Source organism: Cervus elaphus, chromosome 6, assembly GCF_910594005.1.
Source record: "Cervus elaphus chromosome 6, mCerEla1.1, whole genome shotgun sequence".
In the NCBI taxonomy this organism is placed as follows: Eukaryota; Metazoa; Chordata; class Mammalia; order Artiodactyla; family Cervidae; genus Cervus; species Cervus elaphus.
Genome location: NC_057820.1, coordinates 1,798,525 through 1,819,441, shown reverse-complemented (window position 1 = coordinate 1,819,441; position 20,917 = coordinate 1,798,525). Strand labels below are relative to the sequence as shown.

Here is a 20,917-nt window from a genome sequence, read left to right as displayed (position 1 = left end):
CCATGTTGGGGGAGGGACATCGGGGGCTGACTCAGCACCTCACTTTTTTCTGTCCACGTGAACAGAAAGGGCCAAGGGAGGTTTGGAGTCACCTACCCTCCTGTCTCTCCTAAGCTGGCCTCCTTGGTGGGCTCCTCCCTGACTCTGCAGGCCTGAGAGGCTCCCCAAAAAGGGCAGACCCTCTGCCAGCGCCCCTCTTTCCAGCTGACTACCAGGGATGAGTATGGGCCACCTACTCCTCTGTCCTGCCTACTCCTCTGGCCAGGGTGCGCCCCAACACGGGGCACAGAGCCAACTAATAGAGTGGAAGGGAGAGGAATTTGACAGAGCTCTCACACTAGAGCCCCCATGCTGGCCCCCTGGCCTGCCCGCAGTGCTGGAGACGGTGGGATGAAGGCCAGAAGGTAACGGATCCCAGGCCCCACCTCCAGTCTCAGGAGCCTGGGCCAGAGAGGGCAGGGGACTGATCCAGGGTCACACTCATTCACTGCTGGGCTAAACATAATCCTAGAAACCTACCCTGACTCCAGAACTTCCCTGCCTCCTTGGCTGTCAGACTGTCAGGAAAAAATTCTACACATTTTATCATCTTCATCACGGCAGATAACATTTCCTGAGCCCCCTTTTTGCTGGGGCCTGATTACAGCCTCGTTAGCAAGATCACATGCCCCTCGTCCATACAGAGCTCTTGCCTGAAGCCAGGGCCATTTAGGAGTGGCTCTTTACTCAGCACGGCCACCTGGCCAGCTGGCACGGACCTCACGGGTGCTGACAGATGGGCAAACTGAGGCAGAGAGAGAGGATGTCAGGCACTGGGGCTCCAGCAGGGACGCAGAGGGAGTGGGCCCCGGGCCGCACGCTGCTGCAGGGTTCAGGCCCAAGCAACACCCGCAGTGGAAGCCACTGTCAACGCTTCACCAGAGGCAGGCGAGGCCCAGAGCAGCAGCAAACAGCCGGGCTGCTGGGCGGGGCCGGGCCCACGTGTGGAAGGAAGGCCGTCCTCAACCTCCAGCTCTCTGACACTCACTGTTCCCCAGAATACGACTCGCAGACACCCCCAGAGCCACGGGGCTATCAGTCACTCACACTTCAGTGTGAGTCAGCTCCAGCGGGCAGCTTTTCTCCACCCTTCGCTGCGCGTGCCAAGGGAAGGAGAAGTTTGGATTACCGGGAGGAGGTGGGCGCAAACTCGCCGCCCGGGGCCTTCGGAGGCCGGGTCTGACGGGTCGTGTAATACAGACCTGCGGCGGTCCGTGAGCCCCAGGGGCCTGGGGAAGCGGGGGCCAGAGGAACGAGGGGGACGCGGAGCAGACGCGACGCCCCGGCCCCCGCTCCTAGGCCTCCAGGGTGCACCCTGCGCACCCCGAACTCGCGCGCTTTCTCGGGCAGTGTGGCGCCGGTCGCCGGGCCTGGCGCGCGCTGGAGCTGACCGGCCCCCGCCCGCCCTCTGGCTAGAACCCCAGTCCCGAAGACTCTCCAGCTAGCCCGGGGGACTCGATCGCGCCCCGCCCGCGCCCCGCCGCCGTGCCTTACCTGCCGAGGCTCTGCTCCCAGCCGGCGGGCCCTGCGTGCCTGCAGCGGCTCCCGGATCAGCCGCCAGGCGCTCCCGCCCGTTGGGCGGGTAGCCACGAGCTGGATCCGGCCAGGAGCTCTGCCCGCCCCCTCTGTCTGGCCCCGCCCCCGGGTTGTACCCGCCCCGCCCCCTCAGGCTCCTCGCCCGGTCCTAGTCTTCCCGGCCCCGCCCCTTCTGCATGGCCCCTCCCCTTAGTCGTGTCCCTTTGATCTGGCCCCGCCCCGTCCCTGTCCTCCCGGCCCCGCCCCTCTACCTGGCCCTACCTTCACCCAGCGCCACCTCCCCAGACTCCGGCCGGTCTACTGCTCGCCTTTACTCCCCTCTCCGCGATCTTGGCCCCGCCTCCGCTGGCTCTCCGGGCCCACCCCACCGACTCCTTTTGCAGTCTGGAGGTCTCCGTGCGCAGCTAGCGGGTCTCCGAGTTCGAGGTTGGGTGCAGGTCAGGACCTCAGAGCCCGGGAACTCCCGGGCTAACCACTCCTGGTCCCGAGGCGAGAAGGCTGCGGGGTTGGCTGCGGGTGTGGACGCCATCCCCGCACCTCACACAACAGATGCGCAGTAAATGCACGTGTGTGTCCTGCCCAGGGGCCCCTCGTGGCTCCACTGGGGACGGCGCTGCCCCCTCCCCGCCAACCCACTGATCCTGATCCTGCAGGAGGAGGAGTGGTCGACTCAGGTCAGGAGGCCAGGGGCAAGGACCCGTCGTGACCCCTTACCCCCTACCTGGCTCCCCCATGGGGCAGAAGAGGGCTTGCTGGGAACCGAACCTCTGGAATCTTGCCCTTGTTCCAGAAGAGTCTGGAAGGGCACTTTTCAGTCACTTCCAAGCCAGGACACAAACCTTGTAGCGGGTCTGGACTCCTAGGATCCAGGGGTCTTGTTCCAGGATTGGGAGGCCCAGAAAACAGGGTACTTCATATTTTACCTCTGGGAGGCTCCCAACCAAGGCCCTTCCTCACAACCATGGGGGTACAGGAGACACAAACCCGGTTTTAGACCAAGATTACCCTGTTTAAGGGGAGAGGGCCTAGGCGAAAGGGAGCTTGTCAGATCTTGTAGGGAAAGGGGTTTTCTGGGAGATGACTTCCTGAGAGGAGCCCCAAGGGGCGGTATAGATAGAGAGTGCATGTGTTCTTGGGAGAGGAAGCAAGGCCAGCAGGCTTATGGGGACTAGAGCCTTCCTAGGCAGGGCAGGGGTTCATGGCTCAGACATGATGAGGCTGGGGGGTGGGGGGTGGGGGTCCCTGGTCCCAGAGCTTAGGAAGCTGTGAGCAGGGGAAGGACAGGGTCTGGCCAGGGGCTAAAGGGACTGGAGGGGAGAACAGAAGGCCAGCCCGCAGAGGCCAAACCCCGTCCACGGGGGAGGCCCAGGCCTGCCCCTCCGTGCTGCACTGGGCACCAACGGCCAGTGTCCAGCAGGGCAGCCATGGCAGGGGCTGGGCCAGCTACCCCGAACCAGGCAGGGCAGGGGACAGCCAGGGACTGGATGTGGTCATTGCTGAGGCCGAGGTCCCTCGGAGCCTGGAGGAGGCATACCCATGCTGTGGGGGTGCTCAGAGCTGGCAACTGGACAGAACGTGGGCCCTGTCACTATCCACCTGTCCCAGAGCAGCGAATGGGTCCAGGCCCCAGAAAGACTGTCCTTGGCTACAGAGCACGCTTGGAGTCAGAGGCGATAACTGAGTGGGGGGAAGTGGGAAAGGCTGGAACCAAGAGGCTGTGCCCACTGGGGGAAAAACCAGGACCGAGGGGGAGCAGCGCAGGACACATCGCCAGGAGGGGCAGCTGGAGGCGGGGGAGTACCCAGTCAGCAGGGCCTCAGTTTCTTCTTCTGTGAGACCAGGAGGGGCCCGTCTGCTGGAGAGGTGACCAGGGAGTTCTGTTGGAAGATGGGAGCGGGCAGAACTTCCCACACCCCAGCCCTTCAGCCCCCAGGGTTGACAGACACTCGCTCAGCCTGGCCCAGCCTCAGGGCTGGACTCGGACCACAGAGACCCCGCTTCCCTGTCCTCCCGGCCCACAGAGGCTGTCATGGAGGTGGCCGGGCTCACCACTAGCACCCCACGTGGTCCCCTCACTCCTGGAAAAGGACTTTCTGTAGAAGAGGCCGGGGGAGTCCCTGACAGAGTGCTCACTGCCTCGAGGCTGGACACACATGCTCCCTGGGGCCTGGTCCAGCAGACCCTGCGCAGGGGACTTTGGGTACCCGAGATGCTGCTGGGAATTCCCCAGGCTGTGGCTGAGACACACGTGAGCAGACTTCACCGTGCCACTGTGTCCTGGGGTGGGTGGCCGGGGAAGGGGGCAGAGCCCAGGACAGAGTGGAGCGAAGCCGGACGTCAGTGCCTCCAGCCAGAGCCCAGCCACAGCGCAGGGCAGGCAGGGGCTGGCTTCAGATGCCAAGCTCCAGGGAGATGGGGCAGAGGATGAAGAGGCCTCACCATCAGCGTCACTGCAGACAGTGTGGACAGACCAGGTGCCCCGGAGTGTCAGCACCCAAGGATGCAAGTCCACCTCCAAATGGGAATGCAAGTCCAGCTGCCTCTTTGGAGAAAACCCGACAACTCACAATACGTGGTTCTTGCCCGCCTCCCTAGCCCAGCCCCAGCCCTGGTGGGGGAAGGGGACGCTGGTTAGGACCTGAGGGCAGCTCAGTGGAGTCTGAGTCAGGAATTGCAGACTACAGGGGGCAGAGGCAGGGGGAGCTAGGCACCCAGGGGTTCCCACTGGAGCTGGCAGGACTGGTGTGGGTGAGGAGGAGGGTCTCATCTCTGGGGGAGGGCATGCAGGTAGGTGAGCAGAGGTGAGGCAAGGACCCCTGGCTGAGGTGTGGAGGGTCTCTGCAGAGCAGGCCCAGCCTAAAGGCAGACAGGTGACACTTGAACCAGATTCTCGGGACAACTGCCCAAGAGCTGGACCTGCCGCCTGCCACGCCCACCACTAGGGTACTGAGTTGGTGGGCGGTGCCAGGGCCCAGCACATCCAGAGGCGGCTGGAGGTGGGGGATAGGACCCTGCTAAGATCGTGACAGGAAGGTCACAGGCTGCTGCCGGTCTAGGGCTCATCGCCTCCCCAAAAGCCCCGGGCTGTATGCAGCACCTGGTGAGCCCTGACCAGGCCGAGTCACCACTGGCCTCCATGCCAACTGCACACTCAGGCTCACGGCCCACGGCCCACCCACCGGCTCTCCCTGGTGCCTCTAAACATCACAGGCTTAACAGATCCTTAAGCACCTCATTTCCCCAGCCTCTCCTTCTCAGCAACCTCTGAGTCATCCTGGCCAGCCGTCTGTCTGGCAGTCCTGGCGGCTCTATCTGCAAAGTGCACCCCGAATCCTGCCCTTTCCCCGCCCCTGATCTCCCTGGCTCCTGGCCCAGCCTGGCGGTGTCTACGGTCACACTAGCAGCGTGAAACCCCATGTCCGCTCATGTCACCTCCCCGCGCTGGGCCCTGAGCCCTCCCCAGGGGCATATGGCCGCATAGTTCTGCCCTTCCCTCTCTGGTTCCCGCCTAGGGGCCTCCGGGCTTCCTGCTCCCCGCTCCTGGATCGCTGCGACCCGACTCCTGTGTTTCACTATCATGTCGTTAGACACCCCTCGCTTCTCTTTCTAAGGCTGTCCACTGCCCTCCTGCCCCTCCCCCCTACCCTGCTTTGTACCCACGCATCTTTGTACTTGTTGTGGCTGCGTCCCCAGGGCACCGGTGCCTTCTGGGCACGGAATAGATGCTCGCTAAGCGGCTGGTGAATGAACAGACCAAGGCCTCAAGGGGCAGCCCCAAAAGAAACAGCAGGTTTAGGCAGAGCTGCCCAGCTGGCCCCCGTGTCCCAAGGACCCTGGAAGCTTCAGCCTTCTGGCCCATCCCAGCCCCAGGGCCCACACTCAGGGTGTTCCCAGCTGCTCCTCCCCAGGCTGGCTGTGGGGAGCAGGTGCTCTGAGCCCCTCGGCAGGCCGCTCTGGGCCAGGGCCAGGGCTGGGGCTGCGCCGCTGGACCTCTCAACAGAGGTCCCTCTGAACCGCAGGCCCAGCCCCAGTGGGCGTCCTGTGTCTTTGCTGGAACCAAGCGGGGAGCGGCAGAGCGGGCGCGAGGACCAGAGAGGGGGCGGTGGCGGGTGGCTCTCGGGACGCCGGCGTGCCGGGCTAGAGGTGAGCGAGAGTTCCTGAGCTGGTCTCTGCACCCCCCGCCCCTCCCCATCACTCCTGAGAGTCAGCTCAGGCTCCCCCGCCACAGGAGCCCTCCAGGTCCCCCCGCACGCCTGCCTGCCCGGGTGCCCACCCACCACACTGCACAGAACTCCTGTACTTTTTCACAGCGGCCTTTCACTGCCCCCACCCCCCCACCCCCCGGGACTGGGCCCTCTCGGTCAGTTCTGGGCCCCAGGACAGGGTCCTGCTTGGGGGCTGCCCTTGGTGGGTGGTGGCCAGGCGGTCTTCCGGCCAGGTGGCCCACTGCAAGCCCTGAGAGGACAGGGCCTGCACCCCCTCGCCCACCACCCTGCCCTCCTGCCCAGAGCAGGCCTGGCCTGAGAGTGTGGGTCAGTGTCCACGGCCCATCAGTCGGGGTGGGGGTCCTGAGCTGGGCCTAATGACCTGGGAGGGGTCTCCCAGGCAGGGGCAAAGCCTCCACACAGCCTGGGGCAGGAGGAAAATGAGTCTGGGCTGTGATGCCAGCTCGAGGGCCGGCCAGTGCCCCCCGCCCCTGACCCGGCCCGCCGCCCGCTGGGCTGAACCTTGACAGCGGCCCCCAAGAGCATCCCCTGCGCGGATCAGCAGTAGCCTCCGCTCTCCGAGAGGTCTGTTTGGGTAAATTTTCTCCCGAACAGGGTCAGGCAGTCCCATTAGCAAGATCTATTTCAGAACACCAGCCCCCAACCCCCGTGGGTGGAGGAGGCCAGCCCACGCAGACACGGGTGTTTCTATTTTTACATCCAAACAGGCCTGCCCGCAGCCCCCGGTGCCTGATTTGGAACTTGAAAGCGACCTGTTCTATTCTGGGTCTGCTTCCGCCCTGGAGGTGGAGAGGAGGCGGGTGTTTGTACACAGAGGGCTTCTTCACCCCCCTCCCTCCCAAAGCCTCCGTTACTGGCAGCCCTTGCCCGGTCCCCACCCCTATCCCCCACCCCCCATCCCCACCCCCACCCCCGGGCCACGTGACCTCCAGGAAGGCTCTGGGGTCGGGAAGGGGAAGCCCGCAAGAGGCTTGGGAAGGGGAAGCTGCGGCCCTCAGGATGCAGAGGGCTCACGTCATCCCCACCCCACCCCCGGGGGCCCCAGTGACCTCCCCAGCCCAGGGTGGGGGCCAGCACTGGCCGCTGGGCTGAGGGGCTGAGATGAGAGGCGGTGAGGGGGCGTCCGTGGACATGAAGCCCCTTGGACCAGAGGTGGGAGGAGGGAGGGGAAGCCCCAGAGAGGACTGGGCCCTCCCAGGCCTGCCCTCCAGGAGAGACCAGGCTGCCTGGGCAGGAGCCACAGAGGGATTTGCCTGCCAGGCCCCCAGAACCTGCACCTGGCTGGGCCTCTCGGGGTTCTGGGGGCCATGTCCCCAGACCTGCAGCCCCCTGCCCAGCCCAGTGCCCCAGGGAACCACCCCCTTCCCACTTCCACTGGTCCAGCCTCAGGACTGGATCCGGGCCTTCACTGCCACTCCTGCGGGTCCCCCAAGCTACATTAGGCCACTTGAAGTCCCCCAGCTGCTGCCCCTGGGTCACTTCCGTATTAAATGTGCCTCTGTCTGGCCCATCAGCCCATTTTGTGAAATGCACGCTGACACCGCGATGCCCTCCTCTGCTCGTCCCCCACCACACCCCGGGCTGAGTGGGAGCCCCCATGCAGGCTCAGAACCCAGACCAGCACCACCGCCGTAGCTGAGGATAGCTCCGTCCAGCCTGCCTGCTTCTGAGCCCTGCCCGCAGCACCCCACCTCCGACTGCTGACCGTGGGATGAACAGGGTCCACCCACAGGGAGCTTGTGTGAGTATTGCCTAGCCAGGCTGGCCTGGGCTTGGGGAAGGAGGTACAGCACTAGGGGGTCCGGGAGGTTTCTGCCTCACCGGGAAGCTGGGATCCGCCTATGAAGAAGGCCCTGAAGGGAGTGAGGCGGGGCTGCACGGGGCCCAGTTTGAGGGGCACGTCCTTGGCCTTTCCTGGGACTTTGTCGTGGGGCGGGGGGGGGGCTCTTGCCAATCAGTCTGGCGGCAGAGCCTGTGTGCAGCTCCCATGGAATCACTCAGAAACACACGGTTTGCCTTTTTTTTCTGTTTCCTGTTTCAAAAAATTAAGGGCAGAGTTGTGCCTGCTTAACTCAACTCATCTGTAAACAGTGCTGGAATGCCTCGCTAATCATTAGAGGGACAAAGAGACCCTACTGCACGTCTTATGCCAACATACGTTTCAGTGAGACCAAAGGCTTGAAATGCGAAGGAAAAAAGCCCCAAAAACATATCAAAATGAAAATGTAGATGGTTATATACTATGGAGATGGTACAGGATTTCTAGGTACAGTACCAAAGGTAAAAATAATCAGCTTTTGAGTATATAAAGGCAAAAACCAGTAGATATGGTGACATACCCCAGAAGGTGAATGTCAAGAACATCATAAACAAAATTGAAAGGAAAACTACAAACTGGGAAGGAATAGGTACAAAATGCATGCATTAACAAGGGGTAAATATAAAAAGTATATATTTTTATGTTATTTACAAGTTTCTACCTTTAGTTGAAAACGGGTACAAAAAAAAAAAACAGGCACAAGTAGCAATTCATTAAAAAAGAACTAGATGTGACCAATAAGAACATGTTTAAACATGTTCTGCTTCACTGGAGGTGTTGGAGAAGAGAGTCCCTTGGACTGCAAGGAGAGATCCAACCAGTCAATCCTAAAGGAAATCAATCCTGAATATTCATTGGAAGGATTGATGCTGAAGCTGAAGCTCTAATATTTTGACCACTTGATGGGAAGAACTGACTCCTTAGAAAAGACCCTGATGCTGGGCAAGACTGAAGGCAGGAGGAGAAGGGGACGACAGAGGATGAGATGGTTGATGGCATAACCTACTCAATGGGCATGAGTTTGAGCAAGCTCCGGGAGATGGTGAAGGACAGGGAAGCCTGGTGTGTTGCAGTCCATGGGGTCGCAAAGAGTCGGACACGACTGAGCGACTGAACAACAACTTCACTAGTAATTAAATAAATACAAATGGGGAAAGATAGCATTTTTTGCTTTTTTAAGATAAAAGTCTTTCATGGCACCTCAATGTCCAACGGCAAGTAAAAGCAGCATTTTTCTCCTACGCATTCATGTATTTGAGTCTCTGGTGGCTCAGTGGTAAAGAATCTGTCTGCCAATGCAGGAGACACAGATTCGATCCTTGGGTCAGGAAGATCACCTGGAGGAGGAAATGGCAACCCTCTCCAGTATTCTTGCCTGGGAAATTCCAAGGACAGAGGAGCCTTGTGGGCTACAGTCTGTGGGATCACAAAAGAGTTGAACATGACTTAGTGTCTAAACAACAAAAAAAGAGAATTTGTATTCACTCTTTCCAGGGGTACACAAAAATGAGTCCACACTGAGCACAGGTTCACATCCTGCTGATTTACCACAAGATAAAACCAGCATGTAACTCTTTATGGTGGGGTCGCTGTTCTTGCTGTTTGGGGCCACCTGGCTTATAGGATTTCATTCCCCACCAGGAGATGGAACCTGGGCCCCCTGTGCAATGGAAGCATGGAACACTAACCTCTGGATCACCAGAGAATTCCCTAGGGTGTGTGTTTTAAATTTCACTTCTATTCATTATCAGAGTTATACTTATATGCATGTAATTTAAAGAGATAGATAGCTTGACAAACCTGCTTACAAAACACAGCAGTCTGTCTCCCCTCGTTTTCCATCACAACTTTTTTTTTTTTTCCGTCACAACTTTTAACTCACTCTTTGGGTTTCACCTCTGTATCCCCAGCCCAGCACTTACATTAGGACTTCCTGACCTCGACCTTGTTCAGATCGAGGGCCATGGTTGACATCATGATGATACTGCATAAACAGTGCTCTTAGTATCAAGATAACTTTTCCTTTCTTGCTCAACTTCTCCTTTCCCCTGGAGTTAATGTCGTCTGTTTTTTGTTTTTGCTTAATTCTCAATTCTAATTCAACTCCCAATTCAACCGCATGTCCACGTCTCCCCCAAGACATCCGGTGTATCAGGTAGATAGAGTGACAGAATATCAATTACCTTGAAACAGACTCTGCTTTCTCGGCTGGGGCTCAGCCGACCCCTGGGACGGCCTCACCAGCGCCCCGAAGTCCCCCTCTGCTGTTTTCAGCCACAGGATCCCCTGTTTCCTGCTTCCCACGCCTTCCTCTTTCTTGCTTTCCTCCCCCTGTTTGGTGAGGCTCATCAAGTAACTTCCTCAGAAAGAGTTAGTTAGTCTCTAAGCCATGTCCGATTCTTTTGCGATCCCATGGGCTATAGCCCACCAGACTCCTCTGTCCATGGATTTCCCAGAGAAGAATACTGGAGTGGGTTGTCATTTCCTTCTCCAGGGGATCTTCCCGACTTAAGGATCGAACCCGTGTCTCCTGTGTCTCCTGTGTTGGCAGGCAGATTCTTCACCGCTGAGTCACCTGGGAAGCCCCCAGAAAGGGTACAGGAATGTGAATTGTTTGAGGCCCTATCATTCTGAAAGTATCTCTCTTATCCCCTCACTCTTTTTTTTTTCCCCTTGAAACCGTAAATCCCACAACATTTTGTATTCTAAAAGGGAACCCTGATCCTCATGATGTCTTATCAGTGGGATTTCTGGTAGCGAGCACAAGCACCAGGACCCCCAGACTTTTTGGATTCGGAGCAATGGGGATCAGTTACCAGCAGGGTTGGGTTATACTGATTGAGGATTTGTTGATCTCCTTTTCGGAAGCCTCATCCACATATTTCTGATAATAGGCTACCAAGGCTTTGGAGATGGACTGGTAGATTGCCTAAATGTGGGCTACGTGGCTACCACCCTTCACTCAGACACGGATGTCCACACCGGCAGATTCCCAGAAACAGAAGAGGCTCCAGGCTCCAGACTAGCTCGTATTGCAGCATCCGTGGTTCAGGCATCTCCAGGCCCAATCACCTTGCCAAGGCTGTTACCTTGTTTGTAGTACAGTGTGGCTACGGCTGTCTTCTTGTGTCCAGAGAAGACTGGCTCTGACTGCAGAGGGCCACTGGGCGGCATGACCACAGGCATCGGCAAGGGCTCCTCACCATGCGGCGCCGCAACTGGAAAAGCTCGCCTCACCCTGGATGGATAATTTAGCTGGGTTTAGAATTTTAGCTGTGCAGAATCCACCAGTCCAGTTTCCAAAGCCTTGGAGCCGATTGTCAGGGCTTCCCTGGTGGCTCAGCTGGTAAAGAATCCTCCTGCAATGCAGGAGGCCCCGTTCTATCCCTGGGTCGGGAAGATCCTCTGGAGAAGGGATAAGCTACTTACTCCGGTATTCTTGGGATTCTCTTGTGGCTCAGCTGGTAAGGAATCTGCCCGCCATGTGGGAGATCTGGGTTCAGTCCTGAGTTGGGAAGATCCCCTGGAGAAGGGAACGGCTACCCACTCCAGTATTCTGGCCTGGAGAATTCCATGGACTATACAGTCACAAAGAGTCGGACATGACTGAGCGAGCTTCACATTCAGAATTCTAGCTGAGAGAGCATTGAACTTCAGCATTGTGGGGTTTGAGCTTTCCAGGTGGTAAAGAAACTGCCTGCCAATGCAGGAGACATAAGAGATGCAGGTTCGATTCCTGGGTCGAGAAGATCCCCTGGAGGATGGCATGGCAACCCACCCCAGTATTCTTGCTGGGAGAGTAGGGTTGCAAAGAGTCTGCATCTGAGCACAGCACATTGCAAGGTTTTATCCACCATTTTCCAGCTGCGAGAAGTCTGAAGTCATTCTGACCCTGGTCACTTGTATGTCACCCGTTGTTTCTCTCTGGACCCTTGTATGGTGCTTTTTTGTTTTATTTGACTGCGCCAGGTCTTAGTGGCAGCATACAAGATATTCTGCCTTCATTGTGGCTTGAGGGGTCTTTAGTTGTGGTGTGTGGGATCTAGTTCCCTGACTGGGGGTGGAAACCCAGCCCTCTGAATTGGGAGCATGGAGTCTTAGCCCCTGGACTGCCAGGGAAGTCTTTCCTCTTTGTGTCCCGGGTTCTGAAATTCTGCTTAGCTGTGCCTCTACTATGCGTCTATTTTCGTGTTTGGATCTGGGCATTCAGTAGCTTTTTCCAATCTGGAGACTCAGGTTTAATTTCTGTGAAAATTCTTTTTTTTAATCTTTCTTTTGACCTCACAACTTGTGGGATCTTAGTTTCCCAACCAGTGATTGAATCCAGGCCCTCATCAATGAAAACATGGAATCTTAACCACTGGACTGCCAGGGAATCCCCAAATTCCTGTGAACTCTTTTCCACTGTTTCTTTGATTATTTTCTTCCTTCCAGTTCTCTTTCTCGAATCTCTTTTAAGTAGATGTCAGGTCTCCTAGCTGTGCTGTGCTGTGCTTAGTTGCTCAGTCAGGTCCGATGCTTTGTGACCCCAAAGACTGCAGCCCCCCAGGCTCCTCCGTCCATGGGGTTCTCCAGGCAAGAATACTGGAGGGGGTGCCATGGCCTCCTTCAGGGGATCTTCCCAACCCAAGGATTGAACCCAGGTGTCCTGTATTGGAGGCAGATTCTTTACCAGCTGAGCTACCAGGGAAGCCTCAGGTCTGCTAGACAAATTCTCTAATATGGTACTTTCTTCTCTTGTTTTTTTCTCATTTTTAACTTTTTCTCCCCAACTCTTTGCTCTGCTTTCTCCAAGATTTCCTCAACCTTATCTTCCAACTCTTCTACTGAATTTTCAATTTCTATGATCATCTTTTTAATTCCCAAGAGCTCTTTATATTCTGTAACATGCCTTCTTCAAAGCACCTGGTTTTTGTTTCATGAATACATAATTTTCTCTTTCTGTCCTGAGGATATTAATGAAGGTTTTTAACAGGAGGGGAAGGGGTGGGGCACAACTTTTGAAAGAATGACATAACGCAAGGACACAACATAAACTGATTATAATCAAATGGGTCCCAGATGGCAGAGGAGTCAACTTTGATTAGACCTTGAACCTGGATCAGCAAGCTAAATGATGCACAGAGAGGCACCACGACAATTCCAAGGCACTGTCCTAAGACCGCGGAGTGGGTGGTGGCCCGATTCCTGGAAATCTCCACTCCTTCCCCCAAATAACTGAAATAATCCCCCCACTCATTAGCATATAAAATTACCCAGTCTATAAAAACTAAAAACTATGCCAAAGCCTTTGACTGTGTGGGTCACAAAAACTGGAAAATTCTTAAAGATATGGGGATACCAGACCACCTCCTGGGAAATCTGTATACAGGTCAAGAAGCAACAGTTAGAACCGGACTTGGAACAACAGACTGGTTCCAAACTGGGAAAGGAGTACGTCAAGGCTGTATACTGTCACCCTGCTTATTTAACTTATATGCAGAGTACATCATTTGAATGCCCAGATGGATGAAGCACAAGCTGGAATCAAGATTGCTGGGAGAAATATCAGTAACCTCAGATACGCAGATGACACCACCGTTATGGCAGAAAGCAAAGAACTAAAGGGCCTCTTGATGAAAGTGAAAGAGGAGAGTGAAAAATTGGCTTAAAGCTCAACATTCAAAAAACTAAGGTCATGGCATCCAGCCCCATCATTTCATGGCAAATAGATGGGGAAACAGTGGAAACAGTGACAGACTTTACTTTCTTGGGCTTCAAAATCACTGCAGATGGTGACTTCACCCATGAAATTAAAAGATGCTTGTTCTTTGGAAGAAGATCTATGACCAACCTAGACAGCATATTAGAAAGCAGACGTATTACTTTGCTGACAAAGGTAGGTATGGTCAAAGCTATGGTTTTTCCAGTAGTCATGTATGGATGTGAGAGTTGCACCATAAAGAAAGCTGAGCACCGAAGAATCGATGCTTTCGAACTGTGGTGTTGGAGAAGACTCTTGAGAGTCCCTTGGACTGCAAGGAGATCCAACCAGTCCATCCTAAAGGAGATCAGTCCTGAATGTTCATTGGAAGGACTGATGCTGAAGCTGAAACTCCAATACTTTGGTCACCTGATGTGAAGAACTGACTCACTGGAAAAGACCCTGATGCTGGGAAAGATTGAGGGCAGGAGAAGGGGACAACAGAGGATGAGATGGTTGGATGGCATCACTGACTCGATGCGCGTGAGTTTGAGCAAGCGCTGGGAATTGGTGAAGGACAGGGAGGCCTGGCATGCTGCGGTCTTCGGGTCTCAAAGAGTTGGACACAACTGAGCGACTGAACTGAACTGATAAAAGCTAACCAGGCCACATTTCACGGCCTCACTCGCCCTCTGCGATGGCCCACACTCTGTCTGTAGGACGTGCTGGTCTCTGAATCTGAATAAATCCACTTCTTACCTATCACTTTGTCTCTCACTGAATTCTTTCTGTGATGAGACATCAAGAACCTGAGCTTCATTAGGTCCTGAAACCAGGTTCTGTGGGTTTCATCCAGGTTCAAGTCCCCGCCACGTGGGTTCAATTCCCAGTCTGAGGTGAACAGTTTCCGTTTTTCTAAGCTGTCTCCTCCCAGCGGTCTCTGTTTCCCCCCAGTTCCCCTTTTCCTATTTGTTTGTCCTGATCTTCACGTTCCAAGGGTCCCTCAGACGTTGGGTCTGGTTGAACGGGCCGGGTGCTCAGGCAGGAGGGTGGGGCTCCTGGACTGCGAGGTTTAGCATCCCGTGATCTGGCAGGATCTGTTAGATGATCAGATTCCCTCAAGAAACCCCGCTGACATCCTGCCTGGAGGGGAGCCCCGGTTTCCAGTGTTCTGGGCTCTGAGGGTGGGTGGTTGGGACACAGCTGGGGTCTCAGCGTCCTGTAAATGGACACCTGCTCTCTGCCTGAGGTCCCCCAGTCCAGAGACCCTCTGTGAGCCCACCCCAGGGAGGAAGCCTGAGGTGTGCGGATACCTCCTCAGGGCCGGGGCAGATTCTGGATTGGACGTCACTTTAGAATGACAGGACGGAAGTGGAATTCTACCCCAGGAGAAGGAAATGGCAACCCATTCCAGTACTCTTGCCTAGAAAATTCCATGGATGGAGGAGTCTGGTGGGCTACAGTCCATGGGGTCGCAAAGAGACGGACACGACTGAGCGACTTCACCTCACACCTGTGCCCAGGAAGGGGAAGCAGGGTGACGTCCCTGCCTGAGATGACCTTGGAGATGAACTAGGTAGCCAGCGATGTAAGGAGGGGTTGGGGGCCAGCAGGGGTGGATTCCCTGTGCCCAGGAGCAGCCGGGAGTGGGGAGCGGCCCGGATGTGGGGAGGGCTGTTCCCAGCTCTCTGGGTTCTGCCCCAGGCTCCGGTCGGCCGCCTGGGGCCCTGGAAGTGCTAGCCCACACCGCCCCCCTGTGGACACTCACGGGAGGGCCCCTGCCCGCGCCTGGCCTGCCACCGCCGCCCCAGCCGCCCTGGGGAAGCAGGCCGGGTGCCCAGGGTCTCCTCCGCTGTGCCCGGACCCCTGCCTTGCTGTAAGATGCCTCTGAGCTCTGCCCTGGGGCGGCCGTGCCCCAGGAACTGAATAGGAATCCCACAGAATTTGCATTTTGATCACTCAAATCAAGAAATGATTGCGGGCCCCTGGTCAGAGGCTGTTCCTCCAGGTGGGCCATCGGCGGGCCCCGGGCGTGGCGGCGGTGCGTCCAGAGGTCGGGCGGCCCGAGGGCCCTCCCAGGGCCTGTCCCCACCGTGAGGGTCTGCTGCTCCCGGGGGTCCGGCTCTCCCTGCTGACGGGGAGAGGGGCGACGTCAGAGAGGGCGTGTGGGCGGAGGGGCCGCCTCCAGCTACCAGCACTAACCGTGCCTCTCCCACCGTGGCGTCGGGGACCTGGGCCCTTCCACAGCCGGCATCACCTCTCTTGCCTGCCTCTCAGGGGGCACCCAGCTGCTCAGACACAGCCTTGGGGCGATCTCCGCGTCCTCCTTTCCCCTGCTTACCTGGGAACCACCCACCGGACAAGGAGAAGGTGGCCTCCTCAGACCCCCTGCTCTGGAGTTGAGGGCGGGAGAGTGGGAGCCAAGAGCGAAACCGTGTACCTCAGATTGGGCCGCAAACCCAGCCACAACCACGGAGCCCGGTGTCAGGATCCAGTGAAGCTCAGGTTCTTGACTCCTCATTGCAGAAAGAATTCAGTGAGAGACAAAGTGATGGGTAAGAAGTGGATTTATTCAGAGTCACGGAGAAGCACACCACACAGAGTGTGGGCCATCGCGGAGGGCGAGAGAGGCCGTGAAATGAGGCAAGGTTCTGTTTTTATAGGCTGGGCAATTTCATATGCTAATGAGCGGCTAACAGAGCTTTCGCACTGGTCAGAGCAAACACCTTCCTCCAACAACACGTGAGATGACTCTACACAGGGACATCACCAGACGGTCAATACCGAAATCAGATTGATTATATTCTCTGCAGCCAAAGATGGAGAAGCTCTATATAGTCAGCAAAAACAAGACCAGGAGCTGACTGTGGCTCACATCATGAACTCCTTATTGCCCAATTCAGATTTAAATTGAAGAAAGGAGGGAAAATCACTAGACCATTTGGGTATGACCCAAATCAAATCCCTTACAATTATACAGTGGAAGTGACAAATAAATTAAAGGAATTAGACCTCATAGACAGAGTTCCTGAAGAATCATGGACAGAGGTTTCTGACATTGTACAGGAGGCAATGATCAAGATCATCCCCAAGAAAAAGAAATGAAATGCAAAAAGGCAAAATGGTTGTCTGAGGAGGCCTTCCTAATAGCTGTGAAAAAGAAAAGAAGTAAAAGGGAGAAAAGGACAGATATATCCATCTGAATGCGTAGTTCCAAAGAATAACAAAGAGAGGTAAGAAAGCCTTCCTCAGTGATCAATGCAAAGAAATAGAGGAAAACAATAGAATGGGAAAGACTAGAGATCTCTTCAAGAACATTAGAGATACCAAGGGAACATTTCATGCCAAGGTGAGCACAATAAAGGACAGAAATGGTATGGAGCTAACAGAAGCAGAAGATATTAAGAAGAGGTGGCAAGAATACACAGAAGAATTAACTATACAAAAAAGATCTTCACGACCCAGACAACCATGATGGTGTGATCACTCACCTAGAGCCAGACATCCTGGAGTCCGAAGTCAAGTGGGCCTTAGGAAGCATCACTATGAACAAAGCTAGTGGAGGTGATGGAATTCCATCTGAGCTACTTCAAATCCTGAAAGATGATGCTGTGAAAGTGCTGCGCTCAATATGCCAGCAAATTTGGAAAACTCATCTGCGGCCACAGGACTGGAAAAGGTCAGTTTTCAATCAATCCCAAAGAAAGGCAACGCTAAAGAATGTTCAAGCTACCACACAATTGCACTCATCTCACATGCTAGCAAAGTAATGCTCAAAATTTTCCAAGCAAGGCTTCAATAGTACATGAACTGAGAACTTCCAGATGTTCAAGCTGGATTTAGAAAAGGCAGAGGAACCAGAGATCAAATTGCCAACATCTGTTGGATCATAGAAAAAGCAAGAGAATTCCAGAAAGACATCTACTTCTGCTTTATTGACTACACCAAAGCCTTTGACTGTGTAGATCACAACAAACTGGAAAATTCTTAGAGACAGGAATACCAGTCCGCCTTACCTGCCTCCTGAGAAATCTGTATGCAGGTCAAGAAGCAACAGTTAGAGCCAGACATGGAACAACAGACTGGTTCCAAATTGGGAAAGGAGTACGTCAAGGCTGTATATTGTCACCCTGCTTATTTAACTTAAATGCAGAGTACATCATGTGAAATGCCGAGCTGAATGAAGCACAAGCTGGAATCAAGATTGCCAGAAGAAATATCAATAACCTCAGGTATGCAGATGACACCACCCTTATGGCAGAAAGCAAAGAAGAACTAAAGAGCCTCTTGATGAAAGTGAAAGAGGAGAGTGAAAAAGCTGGCTTAAAACTCAGCATTCAGAAAACGAAGATCATAGCGTCTGGTCCCATCACTGCATGGAAAACAGATGGGGAAACAATGGAAATAGTGACAGACTTCAGTTTCTTGGGTTCTAAAATCACCACAGATGGTGACCGCAGCCGTAAAATTAAAAGACGCTTGCTCCTTGGAAGAAGAGCTATGAGAAACCTAAACAGCATAGTAAAAAGCAGAGACATTACTTTGCAGACAAAGGTCCATCTAATCAAAGCTATGGTTTTTTTTCATTGATCATGTATGGATGTGAGAGTTGGCCCATAAAGAAAGCTGAGCACTGAAGAGTTGATGCTTTTGAACTGTGATGTTGGAGAAGACTCTTGAGAGTCCCTTGGACTGCAAGGAGATCAAATCAGTCAATCCTAAGGGAAATCAGTCCTGAATATTCATTGGAGGGACTGATGCTGAAGCTGAAACTCCAATCCTTTGGCCACCTGATGTGAAGAGCTGACTCACTGGAAAAACCCTGATGCTGGGAAAGATTGACGGCAGGAGAAGGGTGGTGAGATGGTCGGATGGCATCACTGACTCGATGGACCTGAGTTTGAGCAAGCTCCGGGAGCTGGCGATGGACAGGGCCGCCTGGCGTGCTGTGGTCCACGGGGTCACAAAGAGTCGGACATGACTGAGCAGCTGAACTGGAGTGAGCTGCTGTTGAGTTGCTCAGTCAGTCTTGTCTGACTCTCTTCCAGCATGCCAGGCCTCCCTGTCCATCACCGACTCCCGAAGCTTGCTCAAACTCATGTCCCTCGAGTCGGTGCGCCATCCACCGAGGAGCTCTGGAGTGCAAACCACTGGTCATGCACTCGGATCCCAAGCGAAGCGATTCATCCTGAGGGAAGTGACAGTACTTTACCACCAGTAGGAGGAAGACGATAGGAGAGGCTGCAAAACCCAGCCGTGCATGCGCGTGCTTATTCGCTGTTACGTCCAACTCTTTTCGACCCCATGTTCTGTAGCCTGCCTGGCTCCTCTGTCCCTGGAATTCTCCAGGCAAGATACTGGAGTGGGTTGCCATTTCCTTCTCCAGGGGTTCGTCCGAACCCAGGGGTGAACCTGGGTCTCCTGCATTGCAGGCAGATTCTTCACTGTCTGTAGAGGAAATGGCAACTCACTCCAGTACTCTTGTCTAGAAAACCCCATGGACGGAGGAGCTTGGTAGGCTACAGTCCATGGGATCCCAAAGAGTAGGACATGAACGAGTGACTTCACTTTCACTTTTTTCCGTGTCTGAGCCACCAGGGAAACCCCAGAGTTGTGGTGCGTGGGCTTAGTTGCTCCGAGGCATGTAGGATCTTCCTAGACCAGGGATTGAACTGGTGTCTCCTGCATCGGCAGGGGGATTCTTTACCACTCAGCCACCAGGGAAGCCCTTGAGGAAGATTTTAACATGCTTATTCAAACCTATCAACCTGGTTTCTCAGATCTGTATCAGGTAGTCTACATGCTTTTTGGTGAAGCTCAAACATCAGGTAAAATTAGCCCAAAGGAACAGCCTAGAGTGGATTTAAAAGAGCAAACCCCTAATATCTGACAAGAGGCTGGAACCTTTGCTGGGAGATTCCACCAGCAATCACGGTAACTATTCCTAAGCCCATTGATCAGTACAAAACTAATGAGCGCACCATCTCATCACACAGGAAATCCTTCGCCCCAGGTAAGATGATTGACGTGGAGGTACGAGCCTTAGTGCTATTTTAAAAGTAGTGAAATTCTTCAGTCAGTAATAAGTTCAGGAGAAGATTTTTGAAGACTGAGGGAGGTAGGTTGTGGGGTGTGTGATCAGCTGGTGGACATGGTTCTGATTGGTTGATGGTGAGGTCATCGAGGGTCAACGTCATCCCCCTTCTGGTTCCGGCCACTCTGGGCTCTGCATTTGTGGGCAGCATGCAGGTTACTTCCTCCACCGGCTGGAGGGTTTCAGTATCTGCAAAACCACCCAGAGGACACCGCTCAGGACGTTATGTATAGTGTTTGAGAAGGAACTAAAGGTCTTTGACTTTAATGGCTAAACTATCACTATTTTGTTTTGCTTGACCGTTTTCCTTTCTCCCTACATTTTCCCACTTCTGTGATTAAATCTATTCTTTGGGATGGGGGTGGGGGAAGGCCTAGGAGACTAAAGTTCTTTTTTCTACAAACAGGAGGCGGGTGGAGGACACGAGAACGGGTGTATCCCTGGAAGGCCGGGTAGGGTCCTGCTCGGTTACACATCAGTGCTGTTGTGAAGAACTTTCCAGCTCCCCAAACTTAACTGTCTTAAAACTGTGTCAGATTGCCATGGCTCGGAAAGAGTCTACACAGAATTGGATGCCTAACTTGACTGGTATTTTGAGGTTTCCAAGCATGCTCAAGAATTTACAATGGACTTTCTATAAAATACCACAGTTAAACTACCTGTGAATCAAAGAAAGACAAGATGGCTTTTCACGTTCCTCTGCCTCAGACTCCACGCCGGCGTACCTTCCTCCTCAGAACCTGTCAGGATCTGCCTTAGACACCAGATTACATACGTTCTCTGGCCTAAAGCTGAGTTGCAAGTCATAGTTAAGAATTTCTGAAAGTAACTGAGAAAGATTGAAGGCAAAAGTATAGGGCGGCAGAGGATAAGATGGTAGATAGCATCACTGACTCACTCAGTGGACATGAATCTGAGCAAACTCCAGGAGATACCGAAGGACAGGGTAGCCTGACGTGCTGCAGACCATGGAATCGCAAAGAAGAATCAGACACGACTGAGCGACTCAACAACAGAGTGACTGAGGACCCTTGGGTTTGCTGAAGATTTTTTTTTTTTTTTGCCACTTTATTTTTTAATTGAAGGATAATTGCTTTACAGAATTTTGCTGTTTTCTGTCAAACATCAACAAGACTCAGCCATGGGTCCACCCATGTCCCCTCCCTCCTGAACCCCCTCCCGTCGCGCTCCCCGCCCCACCCTTCCAGACAGTCACAGAACCCCTGTTTGAGCTCCCTGAGGCTTACGGCAAATTCCCATCGGCTCTCTATTTTACATATGGTATTGTAAATTTCCATGTCACTCTCTCCACACGTCTCACCCACTCCATCCTCCGGTGCTGAAGATTTTTAAAAAATATTTAGTTATTTATTTTAGGCTGTGCTGGTCTTCCTTGCCGCTGTCAGAGGTGCTTTTCTAGGTGTGGTCCATGGGCTTCTCGTTGTGACGACTTCTCTTGTTGGGGAGCACTGGCTCCAGGGGAGCGGGCTTCAGTAGTGGCGGCTCCCAGGCTCTAGAGC

At 54.3% G+C, this 20,917-nt stretch overlaps 1 protein-coding gene, 1 long non-coding RNA gene and 1 pseudogene across 3 annotated transcripts in view; 1 reads left to right on the top strand and 2 right to left on the bottom strand.

Annotated features, from left to right (window-relative positions):
- SH3BP2 (SH3 domain binding protein 2) overlaps positions 1–1,660 on the bottom strand; it is a 35,375-nt gene extending 33,715 nt beyond the window's left edge. The window contains exon 1 of one of the 2 annotated variants that reach the window (XM_043906014.1): positions 1,534–1,660. The gene's annotated coding sequence lies outside the window, so the exon portion shown is untranslated. The remainder of the gene's footprint in view (positions 1–1,533) is intronic. The other variant, XM_043906015.1, reaches the window with a different exon arrangement.
- Positions 1,661–6,879: 5,219 nt separating this feature from the next.
- LOC122696267 lies at positions 6,880–20,829 on the top strand. Its single transcript, XR_006341721.1, has 3 exons — positions 6,880–6,953; positions 7,316–7,542; positions 19,804–20,829. It is a non-coding gene; the product is annotated as an uncharacterized LOC122696267 (long non-coding RNA).
- Positions 10,144–10,999, bottom strand: LOC122696266 (annotated as a pseudogene).
- Positions 20,830–20,917: the final 88 nt, after the last annotated feature.